At 54.4% G+C, this 22,666-nt stretch overlaps 1 long non-coding RNA gene and 1 other non-coding gene across 2 annotated transcripts in view; both read right to left on the reverse strand.

Moving 5' to 3' along the window:
• The window catches only part of LOC125616012, a 299,348-nt gene that overhangs the window by 264,837 nt on the left and 11,845 nt on the right, over window positions 1-22,666 (reverse strand). The window contains exon 2 of the long non-coding RNA XR_007346606.1: window positions 15,862-15,869. This is a non-coding gene — a long non-coding RNA (uncharacterized LOC125616012). The remainder of the gene's footprint in view (window positions 1-15,861; window positions 15,870-22,666) is intronic.
• Window positions 7,300-7,372, reverse strand: Trnaa-agc. The gene has a single exon. It is a non-coding gene; the product is annotated as a tRNA-Ala (tRNA).

The raw sequence follows: 22,666 nt of genomic DNA on the forward strand, positions 1-22,666 counted from the left end.
ACAGTAGGTCACGGTGGGAGCACAGGCTGACAATGCTGCTCCTCTCTTGGTGGCCATGAAGCAGAGTGAGAGCAAGAGGCCCTTCAAGGCTCTTCTCCAGCGACCGAATTGCCCCCACAAGCCCAGCTCCTGAAGGTCCCCACCTCCCAACAGCACTGCAGGCTGGGCACCCAGCCCTCGGCACAGGAGCCGTGGGGGTGACTACAGAAACCGTGACACTGACTCAGCAGTAGGTACTCAACACAAGCCAAGCCCTGGGGTGGATGAAGGATGTGATCCCAATCTTTGGAGAGACTTCAGCTTCACAGTAACTTTTTCCACAGGACCCCAAAAGAAATACAGGTCTGTTTGTTTGTGAAGTCGTTAGGCCACAATTGAGAGAAAGAAGATGTTTGTGGAATTGAGAGAAAGAAAACAACACTTTGACTTCATTTTGAACTCCTTGTGATTACTCACCAATGGGATGTGTGCGTCTGTGGGGCACTGAAGCTGTCCACGCGTGGTTGGGGCCAGGATGACCCCACCCCTGTCCTGCCCAGGCAGATATGTATTTAAAGTTGCATCTGGGCTAAATTGGAAACTTTATTTCTAGTGATTGTTCCCCAGATGTTTTCGTGTACCCACTTGCGTCGAGTTTAGAATGCGTCAAGTATGACAAATGATCTAGAGATGGTTGAAAGTACAGGGGAGGGTGGCACAGGGTTACGTGAACACTGTGTGTTTTATGTAAGGGGCTTGAGCATCTGGGGACATCGCATGCCTGCAGGTCCTGGAGCCACCGGCACCAGAGACCAAGGGACGGCTGTACCTGCTCTTGGTCACAGCAACGACTGAAAAGCCAGGTTTGCAAGCCCAAGGCCGACGGAAAGGAAAGAGGGTGGTCGGCCTCTGAAATCCGTGAGGAGCCTCCAGGCTGGGCACAGCTGACGCCTCGCGGGCTGTGCTTCCTTCTGGCGCAGAGGTGACTTGTGGTGCCAGGAAGTCCCCAGGGCACGGGCACCCTGGCGCACATCTGGGAACCGTGCTCTGTGCAGTTGCCCCATGTGCGGTTTAGGGGGGTGGGCCGTCCATGGTGAATACAGAGGTGCAGAGAGACGAGAAACTTGGTGATTCGACATATTACCTTTCCTCTGACCAGGGCTTGATTGAGTATCCATTTTCTGCTTATTTTTAGTATTATTTTTGTCCCATTTTAAAAGAAGCGTCTTCAATAGATAGATTGCATGTAAAAGCCAACAGGTACTGACCTAGAGATAACGAGGGAGGCATCGTTCGGGGGTGTGCAGTGGAACTAAAGCAACGGATGCAAACACACACGTTTCCCCGAACCTGAAATTAAAGACGACACAGCATCATTATTAAATCCACAGCTAAACTCGGCAACTCCAAATGCTTCAAATGCCCAGCTAGCAAGAAACTGCCCACGGCCCTGCACGGTTCTGGGGTATTTCTTTAATCAAAATGTGCTTTTGCAAATATGATAAAAAGATGTTCCTACAGATGAAACGTTGGTCTTACTGCGCAAAATAGTTAATTTGGCAGCAATCTGCCCCTTCCCTCCCTCCCTCTGCCGCCCCTCCCCACCTCCTTCTTGTCTATCACATAAATGCTGGGGGCAGACGGACCTTCCCCTAAGAACACTGAGACTCTGTGACCACGTTTTAACACTGAAGTTGTTCTTTGACCTCCCTGTCCCTAGAGTTGCTTACGTAACACATCCCTACAGTGATTTTTAAGTCATTTCTGTTTGGTACATGAGGGATGGACTCTTTTGAGTGAGCTTCAGAGAGTGTAAAAAAGAAAGAAAAAGTAAAACAAAAACGCCATCCAGGTGCCGCAGTACAGTTGTTTCTTACTGCACTCACTAATTGGAACATTATGGCCAGAGAGACAAATTGGAAGCGTTCGCAGAGTCTAGTCTCTTTTGCCAAAAGGAATCCCAGAGGAGGTGGGTTGATGTACCCTCCGGCTCTGCTGTGGTGCCTGCTGCTCTTGCCTCTGTGACGCTCGCTCGGGTGTGGGGAAGCAGAGGGCCACCTGGCCGTGGGGTGGCTCCTTTTGGAAGCTGGCCTGCTGGATTGTCACAAAGCCCTTCTGTGAAGTCGTGTGGGGCCAGGGGTGGTGCGGGGCGGGCAGAGTGAGCCTGGCCGAGCGCGGGGTCGGCTGCTCAGAGCGGGCTGCTCCTGTGGCTCCTGGAGGGTCTGCGGGGCAGCCGGGCACAGGGGCGTTCTTCTCGTGACCTTTGCACTCGGTCCTTCTGCGGTTTGCAGCTTTTCCTGTGAAAAGCAGGTGGTCGGTCGTCACGGTGCCTGGGAGAGGGCAGCCTCTGCCTCCTCTCCAGCAGTGTCCAGGTTAGCTGGTGAGTCTGTTGGTGGGGAGAAGCTCCCAGTGAAGGAGCAGAGTGTCCAGCAGGCTCCAAGGGCCGCTGGGTGTCCCCTCCACCCAGCCTCGCCATTTCCCAACCTTCCAGTTCCAAGAACACCCCCAAAATATCCTAAATATTTGAACAATTTTTAAAAAGAGTCTAAGAATATGTCAAATGAAATCACGTGCAGTTGCCTAGTCGGTGACTTCATTCATATTGCAGCGTTGTCAGAGCTACTAGGAAGATTTTTCTCCTGAATTTATAAACCTCTGAAAACCAGGGCATTGAACTCCATTGTGCATAGGGGGACTAATGTCAAAGACAGAGTCCATTCAAAGCAGGTCAAACAGTTGGACTCTGAAGTTGATTTGCAGATAAGGTAGACTATTTCTTCTTTATTCTGTTAGGTGGGAAGTCCTGGTTATGTGTCTCTAACATTGAGAAAAGCCAGTACCCTGACAGCTTTGCTTTAGCTAGAGCCCAAAGACCAGACCTAAAATAAGCTTGATACTTTCAGGTAAGAGGTGACCTAATAAAACTATTGCACCTAATTTTTCATATGTTAAATATCAGAAAAATATTGATTCTCTAGTCCAAAATGGAATTTTTGAAAACAAAGGACATTATTATTTATATAGAAATAAAATAGGGAAAATACAAGATAAAACTTGACCATTTAAAGAATAATTCTGCAAGCAGTTTTTTAAATCAGAAAGGAGGGGAGCGTGGAGAGACAGTGGGCTCCTGGTCTCCCACACAGGGTCTGGGTGCCTCCTGGGCTGGAAACGGGTCTCCAGCCAGCGCCCGACTCTCCACCGCTCGGGGTGAGGCCTCAGCGGCTGCTCTGAGGGGTGCTGCCTGTGTGCCAGCCTCCAGCTGCTCCAGGGCTCCCCAGCTGCTCCATGGCTCCCCAGCTGCTCCAGGGCTCTCCGGAAGCCTCATGTAGCTTGGTGGTTGTGGGAACTTGTTCAGCGACTGCTTGGGGTTCAGCAGTTGAGGACTCTGGTCCTGGAGGCGTGGGAGGCAGCCCTTCTGGTCCTAGGAGGATCTTAGGGGTGAAGTTCTGTGGACCCAGAATCCCACCGCCGAGGGTGCCTTCAGGATCACCTCCCCGCATTGTACAGATGAGAAACTGAGGCTTAGTGGGTAGAAGTGACTTCCCAGAGCCTCTACCAAGAAATGCTCTATACTGTGTATTGTTCCTAGGTGTCTAAACCTGAAAGTGTCCTTCTGATGTGCATGTGTGATGTATCAGGGACCCTCCCTGAAATCCATTGTTAAGTGGAGGCTGAATCTTGTACTTGATGATGCTTTGGACCTTCCGACCTGCAAGTGTGAGACCACACCAGCTCATTCTCCAGAGCGTGTCCAGGACACCAGCCTCACTCACTGGTCCAAACCACGGGCAAATCTGATCCAGCCCTGTGTACAACTGAGGATTATTTTGACTGAGTGAGTTGAACTCATGAAACCAATGGAGTTGTCCCTTTAGAAAACAAAGGAATCTAATTCATCACATTTACAAACCAAAGAAAGAGCATTCTGATTGCAATAAAACCGGAGCACCTTGGGTAATAGGCCAACATTTAGAAACACTGACTCTTTCACAAACCAGGAACAGGAAGAATTGTCTCAGCCCTACTGAGGGTCTGCACCAAAGCCTTCAGTAACTGTCACACTTGGTTGAAAACTGGAGGCTTTATTGTTAAGATCCCAGGTGACACAGGGGTGCCCCGTCACCATCTCCATTTAGTGCAGTGCAAAGCCCCGCCAGGTACGTTATGGCAAAAAGAGAAAAGAGTTTAGGGTCAATAGGAATCAACACTTAAAAAAAACACTACCAGAGTCTGTAGAAAATAGGAGAAAATTTTCAGCATTAAAAAATCTAGCCAATGGGGCTGGGGTTGTGGCTCAGTGGAAAGTGCTTGCCTAACATGTGTGAGGTACTGGTTTCAATTCTCAGCACCACATATGAATAAATAGAATAAAGGTCCACCCACAACTAATATATATATATACACACACACAATTTTTAAAAACCTAGCAGGATGAACAAATAAATATATTAATAAGAGAGCTGGGCAAGGTTGCATAGTAAAGGTCAAGGTGACACACAGGGTCAATGGTGTTTGTGCTCACCAGGAGTACTGTAGGAACGTCAGCCTTCAACCAAGACCATTTTCAGTCTCAGAACAAAGCACTGAATCTCTGTAGCCATCAGGATGTTCACCAAGTACTTCCAACTCTTTTCCCACACTCAGAGGACTGCACTATCCACCCCTTGACCTTGGGTGAGGCCAGGTGAGCAGAGGCTTGTGCTGCTGCCGTGTGCCGCGCTCAGCCCTTGGCTGCTGTAGGTGGCAGTGCTGGTGAGGCAGCCGCCTGCGGTCAGGTCCCGGTGGAGGGAGTCAGCAGCCAGCCTTTATACTCAGTCATGAGAAGGAAGTTGCCACGCATTGTTTTCCGACCTTGAGATTTGGGGATTGTTTGTTACTGCGGTGAAATATGACTTCTCCTGACCATCTTGGAAATTGGTACCGGAAGTGGGATGCTAAGATTTAAAATCCCTGAAATATCGGCACCATTTTAGCAGTGAGTTGGTGGGAAGAAAGGAAACTGTTACTAGAGGCTGAAAAGATGCAAACCGTGCTATGCCGAAGGGAGCGCTGGTAAGAGATGCACTGGATCAACCAGGGCACTAGGCCATGTGGGGAGGCAGCCCCGGAGGGAGCGTGGCCAGGCAGGACGGGGTGCTGTGTGCTGGTGTAGTTTCCTAGGACTGCCACAACAAAAACACACAGACCAAGTGGCTTAAAACAACAAAAACTTGTTCTCTCTTAGTTCTGAGGCTAGGGGTCCCCAGTCCAGGTGTTAGCCACAGAGCCACGCCTCTTCTGTAGGGTTGGGGGTGGTGCTCATCTCTCTGGGCTCCTGGAGGCTCCAACCATCCCGGGTGTCGCTTTGCTTGAACCTGCACCACTCATCTTCACTGGTTTGTCCCTGAGTGTCCATGTCTGTATTTCTGTGTGGAGTGTTTCCTCTGCTGGTAACCATCTGCTGTCTCTGTGTTTCCTCTTACAAAGACTCCGGTGGTGGGTTTAGGGCCACTCTCTCCAGTATAACCTCATTTCAATTTGATTACATCTGCGAAGACGGTATTTCCTAAGAAGATCGCATCCACAGTACTGAAACTTCTGCATTTCTTTTTGGGGACCACAGAACTCACAGCAGTTAGCCTTGTCTGTGTTTGGTAACGCATTACAAGACAGAGACCTGTTCCAAAAGAACCAGCTGTTTGCAAAGGGAAGACAGAATCCACTGATTCATGAACTTGTAGGGTTAGAAAACATAGTTGGTCTTCCCTCCAAACACCAAGGGATGACTTGGACATTCTTTGAACCATGGCCATTTGGATTTCAGCCTTTCTGCCACATTAGTCAAGGATATGGTCCTTATACCCATTGTTAAAAGCTCTTAGCAGACAAATGTGGAAAGAACCACTAAGGCTACTCATTCAGAGTGGACAAGTTGGCTCACGGAAGAGGCCAAGTTGAGCCTCCCCTAAGATCCAAGATGGCGGCAGGCAGGTGGGGGCGCGTAGAGGCAGAGTGAGAGTGAAATGCAAAAACAAATGCAAAAACAGCTAGCTGTGCTTTTGGATGCTTTATGCCACAAGGACTGCCTGCCTCAGCTAACAGAGCTGCAACTTCAGGGACTTCCAAGGGGCTTAGGTGCCCACGGTCTATAAGCAGAAGAGGACTGGGGAGGAATGTCCTGATGGAGGGCCCACTGAAGGCAGGTTGCCCTCCCAGGTGCGGCTCCGTCTCTGAGAGGCTCTTGCTCTCTAGGGTTCCCCAGGATGAGCTGATGGAGCACGATGCAGACAGCTGGCCCCCCGTGTCCACATTCCCTTCTGGGACACCCATGGTAGAGCACGACACCCCTGAACCCTGAGTCCTGCAGAGGGCAGCAGAAGTTTCACCTCCTCCTAACGACGGCCACTTCCTGAGGTCATAACAGTGACCCACGTGCCATGGGTTGTCCCAAGGAATCACGAGTTCTCGTCAACCACGGCTCTACGGTCACATCCTTGGGGAGTGTTCCCACCATGCTAATGAACTCCGCAAAGGCATCTGAGAACCTTTACGTTAGGTAACAACCACAAAAACCCACGCAAAGAAAGACCCTCTTCCATTTGTTTAACACCACATCCCCCATCTTGTTTGGCCACCACCCTCTGAAGTGTGTTGGGCAGATCCAGGTGTTTCCCACCTTCTGTGAGTCTATGAGGTTTGCTGGGGACCAGGGGGACCCTCCCAAGCTGGGCTGCAGTCTTTTCTCTCTGTGGAGCAGCAACTACCCCAGTCTCTCAGGAGTAAGCACTGCACAGAGCGGTGACCACCAGCACAGGCCTGGCGCACACGCCATCCCACACCCTTGCCCACAGAGAACGTGGACTCTGCGGCCCCTCAGGTGCAGCGCAGGCACAGAGCGCGTCCGTCCGAGTCAACACTGCGACAGAGGAAGACCTTCCCGAGTCCCTCCATGTCCGTGCTCCTGGAGTCAGGGGCAGTGAGGCTCGGGGGGGGGAGAATGGGGCAGGAGACAACTGACCAGCGGCTGACCTCAGGGCCTCTCCGCCCAGAGCTGGAGCGCAGGAGAAGAGCCCTGGGAAGCCGAGGGAACTCCAGTGCTTGGCCACCTTTTGAGCTGCAGGAAAAGTCCTGTGGAAAGTGAAAAGTTGACATGTGTATGGAGTGACTGAGATTCTGGGTGTAAGAGCCCCAAGTTTATTTGTTACATGGAGTTCATCAAAATTCAGTGAAATTTTATGAAATCTTATTTTCTCTTATCAAGCTAAAAATTTCTTTTTTTTTTTTTTGAAACGTTTATTTTTTAGTTTTAGGTGAACACAATATCTTTATTTTACATTTATGTGGTGCTGAGGATTGAACCCAGTGCCTCTTGCATGCTAGGCAAACGCTCTACCACTGAGCCACAACCCCAGGCCCCAAGCTAAAAATTTCAAACACGGTGTTTTCACAGCTTGCTCTAAAGTCTCGGCCTCCATTTAACGAGGACTTTCTGTGACTGTTGCAGGACCAGTGGGGCTCAGGTCACGTGAGGGGCCTCGGGGGCGCCCTGTGAGCCTGGGCTGCTCTCTGTGAACAAGGAAGCGCCAACAACGTGAGGGATCAGGCGGCCGTGCCCGTTTCTCCCCATAGACAGCGGCGTCCACTCAAGGCTGACCCTCCAGAGAGCTTTCCTGGGTCACTGGCAGGTTCAGGTTTGTGACCTCAGACCTCACTGAGGGCACCGATGGCCCTCGACTGGGGTGGCCACCAGGGGTCATGTCTTGGCCTCCTTCTCGGGGCACCACACCTGGGGCGCCTGGGCGTGTACCCCTGGGCCAGCGCTCCTCTCGGCTCTTCCCCAGTGGGCACAGTCGCCTTCCACCAGGGGGAGAGCTGAAGATTGCCACCTCCCAGGCAGAAGCATCCCCCTGTAAGGGCCCCCCAACAGGCGCTCAGGGCGTCACAGCTTCACCACGTCCTGCTGCTGTCGCAGGGTGAGGAGGACTCATGTGACCACCCAGGGCCCTGGACGTGGGGAGATCAAGGCTGCTCTGGCGTTCAGCGGAGTCGCTGCTGTTAGAAGCTTCCGGTGCCCCAGGACTCTGAGGAGCCACAGGGACACGAGGGCCACTCCAGGAGCTCCTCTAGGCTGGAGGGGCAGGACGGGGGCTTGGCAGGTGCCAACCGCGGGCCTCAGAGGCGGGGGCCAGGTCTGCACGAGCAGCTCCCCACGCTCCGCACTGAAGTTCTCGCCCAGGGAGGCCGAGCTGGGCAGGTGCCGTCCTGCCCCAGGTTCCCCTCCTGCCCCAGTCCTCGCTCAAGGCGGACAGTTAGCGCCTCCACGGAGGGTGCGGGTCCCGCCACAGGTGTGCACCTCTGGTGTGTGGCAGAACGTCCCCGTGGGCTCAGCATGTCCGCCCTCCAGCTGACCCCGCACACGTGGCCCCGTGGGCCCAGGGTGGGGCTGACCCGAGCTCTCATCAGCCCCCACCCTGGAAACCCACCCCCACGTTCTCATGGGCCCTTCAGTCACTCCAGGGGCAGGACTGTGGAAGTGGCCATGTGTACAGTGCCAGCCCGGCAGGGTGGCCTGCTCATGATAGGCCCTGCCCAGAGGCAGAGAACCGCGTCTCCCTGTCACAGGAGCAGCCCTGCCTGTGACAGTGGCTGAATGGTGGCTCCTCCTGGGCTTCCCCGAGCTTTCCTGACCCTTCTCACTGCAGGTTCTAGAAAGGCCTTGGGGGGGTTGCTGAGATCTGGGAGGGGCTGTTTCCCTGTTCAAGGAAGGCAGAGACGAGCAGACGAGCAGGTGCTCAGGGCAAAGGCGGCTGCTCCCCAAGGACAAGCTCTGTGGGTCTCAGAGGCCCCCGTGGAGTGACCGTTGACCACGCTCTGCTCCAGGTGGTCATCGTAGGACATGAGCTCCTTCCCAGGAAGCGAAACCTGGCGTTGTTGCTGCAGAGGTGACACGTGCTACCTGAAGGCCACCTGGTGCTCAGTGGTCTGAGCTCCTCCCCGGGACTGGGTCTCACACCTCTCAGCATCCAGCACAGGGCTCAGCACATGGTGAGTCCTTAGGAAGTGTTTGTTGATTGACTTTTTTAATTTCAATTTTTTTTCCAGTGAAGATGACCAGCCAATGGAAGACAGCATTTCCAGCATCCACGTGACTAACAAGAGGAAGGTCTGGTAGATCGTGGATCCCTCGCTGGGTACCCAACAGTGCCGAGCCCTTCCTGTGTGATAGCCCTAAGCCCCACACCTCCTGCGAGGCCAACTCTCTCATCCCCCTTTTGGAAAGGAGAGATTGAGACCTCATGTGACATCACTGTGTCACTCAGCACACAGGCACACCTGGGTCTAGGTTTCAGGGTGGTGTCACTGCTTTGCTCCTGGAGACGGGCAGGAGGTAAATCTTGCAGGGCCACACTGTGAGGACAGCCAGATGTGGGGTTCTCAGAGCCCAGCGCAGGGCCTGCTCCGGATCCCATCGTCTGTGTGGGAACTGGAAAGTACAGCCTGAGGGGACCACTGCCTGGGCCTGGGGTGCACGTCATCGTGAGCACACGTGCACACACATGCACAAACGCTGCACCAGAGTGGCAGGTGGGTGCCTCCGAGCAGGTCCTGCCCACACGCACATGGAGCCTTGGGGACGCACAGGTGAGAGCCCTCGGAGGAGACAGCAGACACAGGGGGGCACTCAGAAAGCTACCAGGAAAGCTGGGTCATCGTCCTCCAAGACAAGAAAGGCCGTGTTCATTTTCCTTCAAAACAGAGGCCAACGTGTTGGGGAGCTGACTGCTGACCCACTGAGCAAGACTCAGTCCAACCAGGGACTGTCCTCGGCGTCACGGGTGGAGGAGGCGTGTGGCATCACGTGGAGAGCGTTGCTCGAGTACCAGAGCAGCGCAGTCTCCGCGGGCAGCTCCGATGTGAGAGCCGGGCAGGTTCCTGCAGGGCCCTCCCAGGAAGGGACACAAAGTGACACACTGGAGAGGAGGCCAGAGTGGGTGCCGAGAGTGGGAAGGCGGCTGTGGCCATTCACAGCTGTTTAAGCCACAGGCCTCTCCAAGTCCAGGGCCAGCGTTCAGGGCCCTAGCTTCCTCTGGGTTGACCACAGCTTTTGGACACCCTCTGAGTGTTTAAAGATCATTAGCAAATTTGAGGAGGCTCTCACATTTTCCTCTCACAGGACCCGCAGGATTGCAGGTGACCTGGGCTCCTTCCTGTGGACGGTCCTAACTGTTCCCTGAACTCTCATCACCCATGAGTGGACCTCCCAGAGGTGTCCTACAGGCCAAGAGCTTCGGCCCCCGGTGCAGCAGGGCCTCCGTCCCAGGCAAGGGGAGGCGATGCAGGGAGGAGGTGCGTGAGGAGACGAGATTGTACGCTTCACGGTCCCCAGCTCCCTTAGGCAGACCTCATGGCCACACCTGACTGTGGGACACAGGCTGGCCGTCCCCAGGCCTGGGACAGGCCTGAGCTCAACTCCACAGCTTCCTGGCAAACGTGGCCTCACAGCTTGGGGAGGCAGAGCCACCACAGCCTTGGAGCAGGGTGGCAGCTGTGACCCGTTCCTCTAGCTAGCCGTGCCCTGCCTGTCTTGTGAGCAGGACTCGGGACTGGAACTGCCCCATGTGGTTGACTCTTGGGGCCACCATCCTGGTCGACAGCACAGCAGCTAGAAGAGGGTGGCAAAGGACATTAGGCTCCCTGAGCACCGCAGGGGTGGCACAGCTGACTGCTCCCCTGACCCTGGCCTGGACAGCCGTCCCCTGCCAGCTCCACCGGGTGTGTGGTGTGTGTGTGTGTGTGTGTGTGTGTGTGTGTGTGAAAAGCCTGCAGTGTTACCGTCCTCACAGCCCAAAGGAGTGAGCTTGGAATCCCCACCCCTGGGCCCAGAAGCCACCGCTGGCCGTGCTAGAAAGCAGGTAGGGCAGGAGAGGGCGGTCCTTCCCAAGCTCAGCGCATACTCCACATGCTCCTTAAAGGCCAAGCAAGGAAGTAAACTGGGTTTGCAGGAGCTGCACCAGACCAACAGGCAACCAAAGGAAGCGCAGCTGGCCCGGCCCCGGGTGCGAGCCAGGTGTGCAGATCCAAGCCAGTGCCCTGGAGCCTGGCCCGTCTCGCGCTGGTCCTGGGGCACAGCTCTGCTCTGCTCCGAGGCGAGCACAGCGGGCCGCCGTCTTCCCCAGGGCACCTCTCTGCATGGCTTTCCCAAGCCGGGGACTCAACACTAGGTCCCCACACCTACTCATGTTTCAGTGGGGTGTGAACAGTTAGCATCCGTCAGGACCGGCCTCTACAGGGGACAGGAGCTGCCGGCCTCGGAACCCAGGATGGGAAGCCACGGGTCATAGGCCAGCCTGGAATCTCCCAGCCCAGCGAGCTCCGAGGGTGAGGCCGACGGAGAGGGGATCCACACCCTCTGCGCTCCCACCCACCTCCAGTGTGGCTCAATCAACGAGCAGGTGCAGCGCTAGGAATGGCAGCCGTCGGCCCGCACGCCTCTGAATAATGAGGTGATGTCTCGTGACAGTGGTGAATCTGACTTTGACATTATGGAATATGAAGCCACCACTGTTACAGGAATGGTAAAAAAAAAAAAAAAGAAAAGAAAGAGATGCAAAAAGCAATGGTCATTTATATTAATTTTACCCTAGAAATGGAGGCTCGGGATGAGAAAAATTGCATCGGAAATTATAATTCTAAGCATGAAACAATTATTAATATTGCAGTCACTGGAGAAGAAGACATGCAAAAAATACCGTGAACATTTCAGGAGACTATTTTCCTCATATAAAGCTTATTCTTATAATATTACTGCATTTCAAAAAATACAATTTTAGAAAAAAAAAAGAACTATAGCTCTTTGCAGTGATAGGCGACAGGTCAGAAAAGCATTTCAGAATAATTTTACACCTTTTAACCTTAAAAAATACTTTGCTGACAATTGAGAAAGGGCCTTAAAAGAAGCGCTGATAGGCATTCTCACAGCAGGGTTGCCGTGTCCCATCACAGCGGCAGAGCTTCTGCATAATGCATCCCATAATAAGGAGTGTACCGCGATCACAAGGGTTGAGCAGCAGTTTTAAGAGAGTAATCCTTGGCAAGAGCCGCTATTAGTCATGACACTGAAAGTTTGTTACATAAAACTCTTGGGAAGACATAAAGGAAGTAAACTGTTTAAATGTTGATTTGAGCTGGGAGATAACGACTTTGTCATAGGGTTTTACCTGTATTTAAATATGTATTTAGTATTCTCTGTTTTTCATCTCTGCTCATGCTTGGACAGTCTTGTTAAATGAAGACCCTGTGCGGTTTAGTTAAATGAATGGCACTTCCCCGGAATCTATTGCTGAGCCAGGTAATTGTTAGAAAACGGAGGCAACAATTACTGGTGATAATTATGAATGCTAATATAGGCTGGGAGTCACACCTTCCCCGCTTGCAGATCCTGTTCAAATCTGGGGGAAACTCAGCAAGATTTCATGCTAACAAAACCGAAGATCCATCCGTAAGGAAGGAGCCCTCTCCACTCCCCGCTCACGCTGTCGTAGGCAGGAATGTGAGGCCAGTGGACTCCCAGTCCCCAGACCTGGAATGGGAGGGGGGTCGCTCCTGTGACTCAACCAGAGTGTCACTGCTGACAAGAGCCGGGGAAGAGGAGCTGGGTCGTGCTTCTAGGCTCGTTTCTGCTGGTCCTCTGCCGAGCCAAGGTGCCTGCCTGTCCTGGGGACAGGCCCAGCTCCTGTCTTAGGTGAGTCACTGTGACCAGAATGGGCTGGCTGGCCGGCCACTCAGGGGCTCCCTGTCGTGTTAGAGACATTCAGAGATGGAGTAAGTAGTCGGCCACCACGCCTGGGTCCTACACGGACCACCCTTCAGGGGACGCAGAGGTCACCATGGACGCCCTTTAGGCCTCCTCCCCCCCTCCTCCCAGCCCTCCCTCCTCCCAGCCCTCCCCCCTCCCTTTGTAAGCATTTTTCTTCCTATTTCAAACTCTTCTCTCCCAGTTCAGTGTCTCCTGTTGTGCTCAGAGGTGGAGGGGGGATTGGTCTGGATCAAGACAGTGTGGCAGTGGTCCCCAGGGTGCTGGGGACTCTGCAGACCACCTGGGGTGAAGCTCTGCCCCAGAGGGTGACCACAGTTACACAGTGTCACAAAGTCCAGCTTTCCACAGACACAGGGCGTTGGCCTGGCTGTTGCTGTGTGATCACTGTGTTTCAGGAACGAGCCACCCGTGTCACTGTGCCAACAGGGATCCTCAGTTATATGCATGCACACACAGGCACGTACATGCACACTCATCCATGAATATGAACACAGATACAGCGGCACACACATGGGCATATGTGGTTGCACGTCTCAGTACACACAAGCACACGTGCACACACAAACCCACGTAGGCAAACACCCACACGCATCCCTGAGAGGAAATGCTCCTCCCCCACCGAGGTCCCAGCTTCCTGCTCCCCTGGCAGCTGCACCAGGCAGCTCTTGGCGGACACCCGTCTTCCCAGGATGAACAGAGTGCTCTGCACTCACGACTAGCTCTCCAAGGACGCCCAACTGTGCTCTCCCAGTTTTGGGGACATCTGGGTTGTTGATGAGGCAGGTGAGAGGCTGGCCTGAGGCCAGTCCTCTCTGAGGCCACCACACCCAGGACACTGACATAGGCTGGGCCAGGAACGGCCCCTCTCCCATCACGGTCTGCCCTTTCGTTTGCCCCATTTCTAAACAAGCTAAGACGCACCGCATCCCATTCTGCGCCCTCCCCTGTGTCAGAGCGAGGCGAGCGCTGGCCGCCCTATTCTTCATCGCGAAATGCGAGATTTGGGTGTTGAGAGCCACAACCAAGTCAAGATGGCGCCTGGCATTTTGCCAGAAGGAGTGGTTGAGAAGTAACGCCAGGGAGCCATTAAGATGATGATAATTAAGTTAAGCTGTGTATGATTATTAAGATAATGACTGATTGCTGTAACTGGATGATGCCAAATTGAAACAAGCTGTGTATTCAGTTATGTATATAAACCTCTGCTGTCCGGCAATAAGGCGGCTCCTGCTACCTCGGGTGCCCGCTACTTTTGAGTTCTCTCGGAGGAGTTTCCGTGGAGTTCTGGAGAGTTCCCGTTGGGTTCTGGCAATAAATTAGTTCCTGTTTGAACCTACAAGTGGCTCGTGACCTCCCGGTTATTTGTGCCCAGGCGGACTGTGGCATTTGGGTGCTTGCGTATTTCTGAGAATCGGGTTTATTTGTGGACAGTGTGTGATTCTGGTGGAATTACCGGCTGAGCAGCTGATTTGAGGTGAAGTGCTGACAGAACACTGGCTCAGTGCTGATGACGGGCACTGTTTGATGGCTGCCTGCCTCTGCTGCCCTGCCCTGCCTCTGCCTTGGGCCTGGGCCACGGTGGAGCGGCCAGAAGGTCAACTATCATGCATAACATTTTCTTTGTTGGACTCTTTGGCAATTTTCCCCAAAATATTTTGAAGATCACCTATTTCTTTGAGCTCTTAGTATTTTTAGTGAAAAAAAAAAAACTCATAAAAAAATACCCAAAAATTTAAAAAGCCCCAGGATTGTCCCTGAAGTCATGTCTCGGCATCACTGAAGGTCAGATGGTTCCCACGGCTGCCCTGACCCGGCCGACTGTGCACGAAGGTCTGTGCTGGGCATTTTCTGTGTCCTGATGAGCCCCCTGTTCTCAGCACTAGCAGTGGACACGCTCAGAAGGAGCAGGCTCATCCCACCAGCGTTGATGGCGGAGCAGGGAAGGCGTGCCGGGCAGGGTCCAGCTGAGCCTCCACCCCGACTCGGAGCAGGGCGGGCTGGGTGCCACCGGCCCTTCAGCTCTCCAGGCTCTCCTCTGTGGTCAGCTCCCTCGTGGTTTGTCTGGGCTGCAGTGCTGGGTTCAAGGGCCCTGTTAACCAGGCGGAGAGCGGGAGCCAGAGGGCCTCTTCCAAGTGACATTAAGACCTGGTTGGTGGACTATAGCTTCCCCGTGGGACCTATTGTAAGGACAAAAGTTGAAAGGGAGGGAGGCAGCCCAGTGAGGAATCTCAGGCCATGTCATAACTGCACTGAGCGTGCTGGGCTCCCCTCTGCTCTGTGTCAGGTTGGCGTCTCTGGGATATAAGCCAAGACCCCCTGCCTGTTGTGTGGACGGCCAGCCCGTGTTGCTAGGAGGGCTGCGCTTTCACCAGGCTCCTGGTCTGGCACTCACACACAGGAGCCTAGCCCGCCTGAGCCCTCTGGCACTCCCTTGCTGGCCCTGAGCACCCGGCACCACAGTGGACCGCACGCTCAGCACTGGACCCCAGGCCCACAGCTGCCCTGCTTGCCTGATCTGAACATGAACTGGCTCAGGAGTTGCCCAGGGCACCATTCCGTCTTGCACAACAGAACCTTTAACTCCAGCCGGGACAGACCCTGGAGGAGCTTGAGTTGAAGAGGACGTGCGTATTGGGGTGGGAGGGAACTGCTGCTCTCCCCACAGGGGCGGCTGCACACCTCCTGTTCCCGCCAGGTAAGGGGACCCCTGAGTGCTCCGGCGAGTGCCTCCAGGCCCATCATGCAGGGTCTGCTTGACCAAGTCAGAGAGAAGTGGAGCAGTGGGGAGGGGGGATTGCCCGGGCCCTCAGTCCATGGTGCCACACTCCGAGTGGCTTCAACAGGCACTCAAATGCCACAGTCTGGCTGGGCACCCTCTCCTGAGCCACTGGGGCCAGGACCTCAGCATCTGAGTTTTGAATGGATACGGTTCACCTGTAAGAGGGGCAGTGGGTGGAGACACCTCTAGAAGTGGTAGAGAAGCTGGAAATGGAGCCACAGAGCCTGGGTCACTGAGTGGGCCCCGGAGTTGCTCTCTTCCCATTCCCTAGCAGGGGCCATCTCTGGCCTGGCTGTGGGGGGACACAGGCACCTTCACAGTGGGAGCTCAAGGGTGACCCAGTGACAGAAAAGGCAACCTACCCATGGCTTTCCCTTGAATGCTGAAGTCATTTTGGCCAGTTTGAGATGGCCCGCAGTGTAGCCCAGCCTGTGTGGCTTAGCACAGAAGGAGGAGGGGGTTGGGGCAACTGGGTGGAGAGCTCTGGCTGGAGCAGGGTGCTCAGACCAAGGCAATCCTGGGCAGCTGCTCGCCTACTAGTTTTCTGCTTCTCTGCGGGCCTGGGGCTGCCTGGCCACACGGCCCCTTCCCTGGCTGCCGCCGCAGGTTATCTAGTGAGACAAGGCCAGTTCTCGGGTCGTCTGTGTAAAAGACTAGAAATGCTGGGTGAAGCCCCCGCTGCCCTCCTGGCCCACCTTAAACAGGACTGCAGAAGCTTCCTGTGGCTATTTCTGAAGTCCACTAGCATTCCAGTGGTCCCAGCAGCGTGTGGGTCTCACTGACCGCGCTGCGGCTCCGAGGTCTCACTGTACCCTTGACGAGCTCTGGCAGCAGCTGGGGAGGTGGTGAGAGTTGGGGGCATTTCAACAGCTCAGGAAAGTGTAACAAAAAGGAGACAAAGACGTCGGTGGCCCTAAGATTATGTCACCCACCTGGAATCCCTGGCAACGGCACCTCCAGACCCTCAAGGGGTGTAGCTGTGGACAGTAGGGTCTCACTTTCTCTGTGGAAGGTTGACATAGAACGGTCCAGCGAGAGGACCAGGAGTGTCGGCTTTTCCTGGTACGGCGTCCCCGCCGGGCCGCCTTTCACAGTCCCTCCTCCGCAGCCATCAGGCCATCAGCCATGGCTACACCTACATCCTAGGTTTCTCTTTCTGTAAGAAGCCAAAACCGCCCTCTGAACACTGCCCAGGGAGATTGGTGGATCAGGGGTCCGGCCAGCCAGCCCAGGAAGGCCCAGTGTGCTTCGTGAGGCAGCGGGCAGTCCAGGTCAGTCCTGCCTCCACCAGCATTTGGCAAAGGAGAGAAAGGGAGTCTTGGAGGCCGGAAGGACGGTGAGCCTGCTCCCAGTGCTGGCCGTGCTTGTCCACTGCCCTTGCCTCTGTATTTCAAGACTTCTTTTCCCACTATAGATACACCTAAGGATGCTGAGATTCTAATGGATTCTGCTCAGGGAAAAAAACAACAACACAAGACACTTCCCTACCCTTCTCAGGTGGCCAGAGGGGCTGCTGGGTTTCCCACCGTTCCTTGTCAGCCCTGGGGCTCACCAGCCTGACAGGTAGCATTGATAAGATAACCAGATTGACAATGTCTCCCAAGTTCAAAGAAGTGCAAAAATGTGAATAATACAAATTCAGTGGGAATAATACAGACCTGGAATTTTATCTAAAAGAAGGAAACATGTTAATGATGCTAATATATTTGCAAAACCTTCCCAAGTGAGTTTTGTGGGAGAATAATACATTCCTGCACTCTGTATTTTACATTTCATAAAACAATGCATCAGCTTGTAAAGATTATTTTAAAGGGTTTCTGGAGAACAAGAAATTGTAGCCTTTCTCCTAAAATTGCTCACCGTCTTCTCCCTTCTGTGACCAACTGGAAGAGATGGAGCAGAACGTTAAATATCGTCACTATCGAAGAGCGTTCGGGAGAAGAATGTCGACTTCATGTTGGAAAAATGTTTTTAGTTTAAAAAAAATTTACACACAGAAATTTTATTAAAATCTTCCCTTTTTTCTTGTATAAAATAGGATATGGATCTGAAATCTGTTCAAAGCATCCTGTTCCTCCAGCACACATCGGGCAGAAATCGTCGTCTTTTGCAACTCAATTTCTCTCCAATTGTCCCTGAAGGCAGGCTAGCGGCATGCTCTGTGTCAGCCACACAAAGGCCACTCTGTGGAAACAGGAGAGCCAGCAGGACCCGTGTGAGGGGCCCGGGTGCCTGGGCCCCCCACTTCTGAGGAATGGCTTGCTAACACCCACTCTGCCTCACGGGGCTCCAGGCCTGCTTATCCTGCCCGGCTGGACCTCGGCTGGCTTCTGGTCTCACAGTTATGTTTAGAAACTCCTTTTGTGTGACAGGGATGAAGGACATTTCACTGGGAGAACAAAGATTTGTAAGGACCAATCCGAAGCGGCTGTGTACTTATGAACCGGGGCTTGTCCTGGACGTTGCCCGGCCTGGACAGCGTTTGTAGGAATTGCTGTTCCAAGTAAGCGGCCCAGAGGCAGCTCCGCCACTTGGAGTTGAAGTGCCCCTGAGCAGTGCTCAGGCCACTGGGGCCAGACGTCTCCCCAGGCTGCTTCTGGACATGGCAACAGTCCCTCCTGAGCGGCAGGGAAGACCCCTGACCCCTAACCCTAACCCTAACCCTGAGTGAATGCCTCTGGGGGACCCTGTGCCTGGGGCTTCACTGATGGCTTTTCTTACTTTCCAGAGAGTCTGTGGGGCGAACAAGACCCAGGGGGAGGTCAGGGGGAGGTTCATTTCCTGAACAGGCCCTTCCCGCCAGCCCTCAGTTCTTTCCCGAGACTCCCCTGTGCCTTGCCCTCCCGTCCCACCAGAGATCCAGCTCCGACTCCCCAAAGCGGCTTCCCGCACCGACTCGGTCTTCTCACACACACGGAACATAAGGTCGCTGTGCACGGGCAGCACCCGCATTCCCCGGGGCAGGTGCCTGCTGCCTTATGCTTGAAGGGTGAAGGAGGCCAGGAGGATGCGGGCAGTGGGCAGCGGGCGGGCAGGCAGAGGTGTGCCTGGATGTCAGAGGACCTGCAGCCTGCCACTGCGGCTCCAGCCCCGCCCCGCATTCTTCTGGTCTGTTCCCACCGACAGCAGGGCCAGGGAGGTCAGAGTGGCCAGGACAAAGGAGGCGCCCTGCTGCTGAGCCTTGGCGGGCTGTCAGCAAGCCCCTGCTGAATCCACCTTTCATCTCCCGGACCACGGGTTCAGAAGACGCCCATTTTACAGCCGGCAAGATTGAAGGGGCTGGGGAGCACCTGGATCTGCACATGCAAGCCACCTGCTAAAAGCAGACCCGCACAGTTCCGCTTTCACCCTCCCCCATGACGGGCAGCGTCTCAGAGGCCGCCTGAGAGACAGGTGATTCGTGCTTGGTGTGTTCTCATACAGTGCGGTGAGAGGTGGCGGGAGGATGGCGGTGGGAGTGGCGGGAGGATGGGGGAACATGGGGTGGAAGCCCAGAGGGCCTTGCCCTTCAGAGGGTGCAGCTGCAGGGGCTCACCTGCGCCTGTGTCAGTCCTGCTAGGGTGGGGCACGCTGCCTGGGGACCTCATGAAGCTGCTATGAAACCGCTCATGTGGAAATAGAACACGCACCACCGTAACACCAGGCAGCACGTGTGTGCATGCGTGTGTTGCACGTGTGTCTGTGTGTCTGTGCGATGCTGATGAGGGAAGAGCAGCATGATGGGAAAGAAGCAGCACACGTCTTGAGAATCTCCTTGTGGAGCAGGATTTTCCCCAGCAATTCCTAATTGTCTGTTTGGAAACCAGCAAATGAATTAGTGTGTTTCCACTGATGATGGACACTGTGTCTGCTTTCCTTCCAGTCAGCAGGGCATCGCCTTCTTTAGGAAGGACCCCTACGTATTTCCAGGGGTGTTTTGAGGGAGATGGAAAGAAGTGGTCTCCAGTGGAGAAAGAGGCAGTCCTGGGTGCAGTGTGTACACAGGGTGTCCAGGTCCCCACGTGCGCACACTTGTGTGTTCTTGCACGTGCTCATGTGTGTGCCGTGAGTGTGCATTGTAGGTGTCTGGGTGTGCTGTGCACCTGCACATGTTTGTGTGTGTGCATGTGTGTGCTTCTGTCTGTGTGTGTGCATATGTGTGGTTTGCCTGTGTGTACAGGTGTGCCTGTATGCTGTCTCTGTGTACATGTGTTGCTTGGCAGATTCATGTGTGTGCTAGCACAGGTGTTTGTGTGTGTGCATGTTCAGATACCATGTGCTCCGCAGATGCACATGTGTGTGCACACATTTGTGTGTGCCTGCGTGCGTGTGCGGGGTGGTATGAGGATCTGCTCAGGAGTCGTCTTCCACTGAGATTTGCAGTGGCACAATGCTGTTGGAAGCCAAGGTCCCGGGTGTCTTTAGTGGCTCCATCTGTGACCACTTTTGGGTGTGGTCACTTTAGAAGAGTATCCCAGGACATGACACCTCTGTTTCTCATGCAGGAGCTCACTGATTATCGACAGGCCATCTGCAGAACCAGGCAGGTGCTGTGGTGTGAAGGGAGCAGCTGCCTGACCCTGCCAGCCCCGTCCCATGGCCATCAGGGCTTGCCTGGACCTGAGGCCCTTTGGGGGGCCAATCCCTTTTCCTGGTGCTTTTCAAGTGGTGCATACACTCCAGCAAAGCCTCATAGACTGATAACGATGCTTTCTGCTCTCGGCAGAAGGGTCAGGACGTGGAGTGCCCATAAGCTGGGTCCGTCTGCTTCTCTGACAGGCAGGAACTTGCTCAGCAACAAGCGTCCTTCACGTGTCCTTTCCCAGAGCCTCTGCTGCCGGCTGCTTCTGTGCAAGCTGACAGCCTCATCCTGAGGAGCTCACGTTCCTTCGGGAAGGTCCTGGCCTTGGAAGGCCAGGTCAACAGAGAGCACCTGTGGGCTTTTACATGGGTGCACAAATATTGTTGGTGCCTGGCAGTGGGGGCCAGGGAAACAGGACAGCAGACTCTGGACAGCAGCCTGGGATCAAGGAGGACTGCCACACAGGGCTCGGCTCTCCGGATCCAGGATGGCCTGGCTCCAGCTGCGCGGCCCTCCCGCCATCCCTTTGTCCTGTAGCCGAGGGCGGAGGGCGTGGGATGGTGTGCCTTCCCTGAGCTGCCCCCAGCCCCTGTGATCTGCAGAATCCTCCGTGGTTGCTTAGAGAAGCATAGTTTTAGGGGTGAATGCCCAGGGCTCAGATTTGGGAGCCGCAGAAAGCAGATCAAAGAAGCCCCCTGCCGTGGTCACTTCCATGTGTGTCAGCAGGTGGCCAGGAGCCCCGAGGGAAGCCCCACCTCCCTCTTCCCTGTGCCTGAGACCAAACCAAGGGGCAGAGGCCCTGAAGCCTCCGGAGAGCCTCGGCCTGCCCAGGGGCTGGGCCGCAGGGTGGGGACAGCCTTTGCAGGCCAGGCATCCTGGCTGACGTGGAGGAACCCCTTCCTTCCCGCCAGGCCCCTGGGAGCTGCAGCCAGCTGGGGAAGCTGACTGTAGAGTCACAAGTGTGTCAACAGGGATGCGGCCTGACTGCAGCTTTGTGCAAAGTCACAGTACTCTGGGGACAGAAGATCTGCATGCCACACATGGGTCCACTCTGCTCCTTCTCCTCTCTGTTCACTCAGAGAAGCAACCCTCCTGCCCCTCTAAAGCACCCAGCCTGGCACCAAGACCTGGTGGCACTTGCTGTCCCTGGAGGGCACCCCTGCCAGGCCGCGATCAGCCTTCTTTCCCCACAAACCTGCCCTCGGGCTCTTCACAGCTGTAGACAGTGACATTGTGCTGGTGGCATGTGACCCCAGTTGCCACAGTCTGGCTGGGCACAAATGCCGCAGTCTGGCTGGGCACACAATCACGAGCCACCACACAGCTTGTAGATTCAAACAGCAACTCTTTATTCCCGAACTCACACCAGCCGTCTACAAACACGTTCTGGGGAAATCCACGTTCTCTGCCCAAATCCACCTCCACTGGGCTTCTATCTCCAAAATATACTGTCTGAATCCCGTGAGAACTCAAGGGGAACTCAGGCAGCAGGATACGCCCTATTCCCAGCAGGAATAATCTTAAACCTTAAACCTGGAACCTAAACTGGGAACGCCCTAAACCCGATTATCTTAAACCGGGAACACCCTAATCCGCCTTGGTCCTTGAGCAAGGTCACCTACATTCAATGTCACTGCAACATGGGGTACGCTGGCAAGGAAATTGTCATACCTACTTGGCTAATGGCTCCCAGCACCCAGTACTCACTGGGACAGAACCACGCTGGAGAGAAGCTGCCTCATGTGCAAGGGGACAGGGGAGGCTCTGCCTTGCAGTGGGACTGTGTCCCTGGGTCCTCTTGCAGGAGGGAGCCCATCTGCCAGGCCACATGGGGGGACCACACACAAATTCTGGAGAGAGATTTCCTCCTCTTCCCTGGGTCCCTCCTTGGGGTCTATGCAAATCACAGGCACACTGGTCATGAGGAGGGCAGGCAGTCCCCACCCAGGAACAGCCTCTCTACCTGTTGATCAATGCTGTGACAGAGGAGAAGGTCCTTCCTGCCATGTACTTCCCCCCTGGAATGAAAGAGGCACAGTAGGCACCTACTGTATTCTGTGGTAGCACAGTAGGTGCCTACTGTATTCTGTGTATGGTGTAAGAGTGGAGCATGCATCTCTTCTTTTAACTGGAAGGCATTTACGACGCTCTGGACTTAGGTACCAAGGAAGGGCCTTAGCACGTTCTTGGTGGGCAGAGACCCTCCTGGTGGGAAGGGTCACCCCGTGCATCTGCAGGTGGGTTCTCTGTCCCTAAGACATTGGCACCTCGAGATGGTCAGGAAGGGAAGGGTAGTGTGGCGCTTCCGTTGGGGGTCTTGGGAAGTTTTCCTTACAGGCTTTGCAAATAGAATGAATGGCCTTCAAAAAATAAGAACACTTGTAGCAATTTTCTCTCCAATTTCCTGTCTTAGAATTTTGAGGTTAGTTGCTTGGCCCATAGGAGTAGTAAAATCAGCCCCAAATCACAGGCGATGCTCACATGAAAAGGAGCCTCCTGCCCAACTCTGACTGGCCACAGAGTGGAGGAAACTGGGTCTTGAGCCCAA

This window comes from Marmota marmota, unplaced genomic scaffold, assembly GCF_001458135.2.
Source record: "Marmota marmota marmota unplaced genomic scaffold, marMar, whole genome shotgun sequence".
Classification (NCBI taxonomy): domain Eukaryota; kingdom Metazoa; phylum Chordata; class Mammalia; order Rodentia; family Sciuridae; genus Marmota; species Marmota marmota.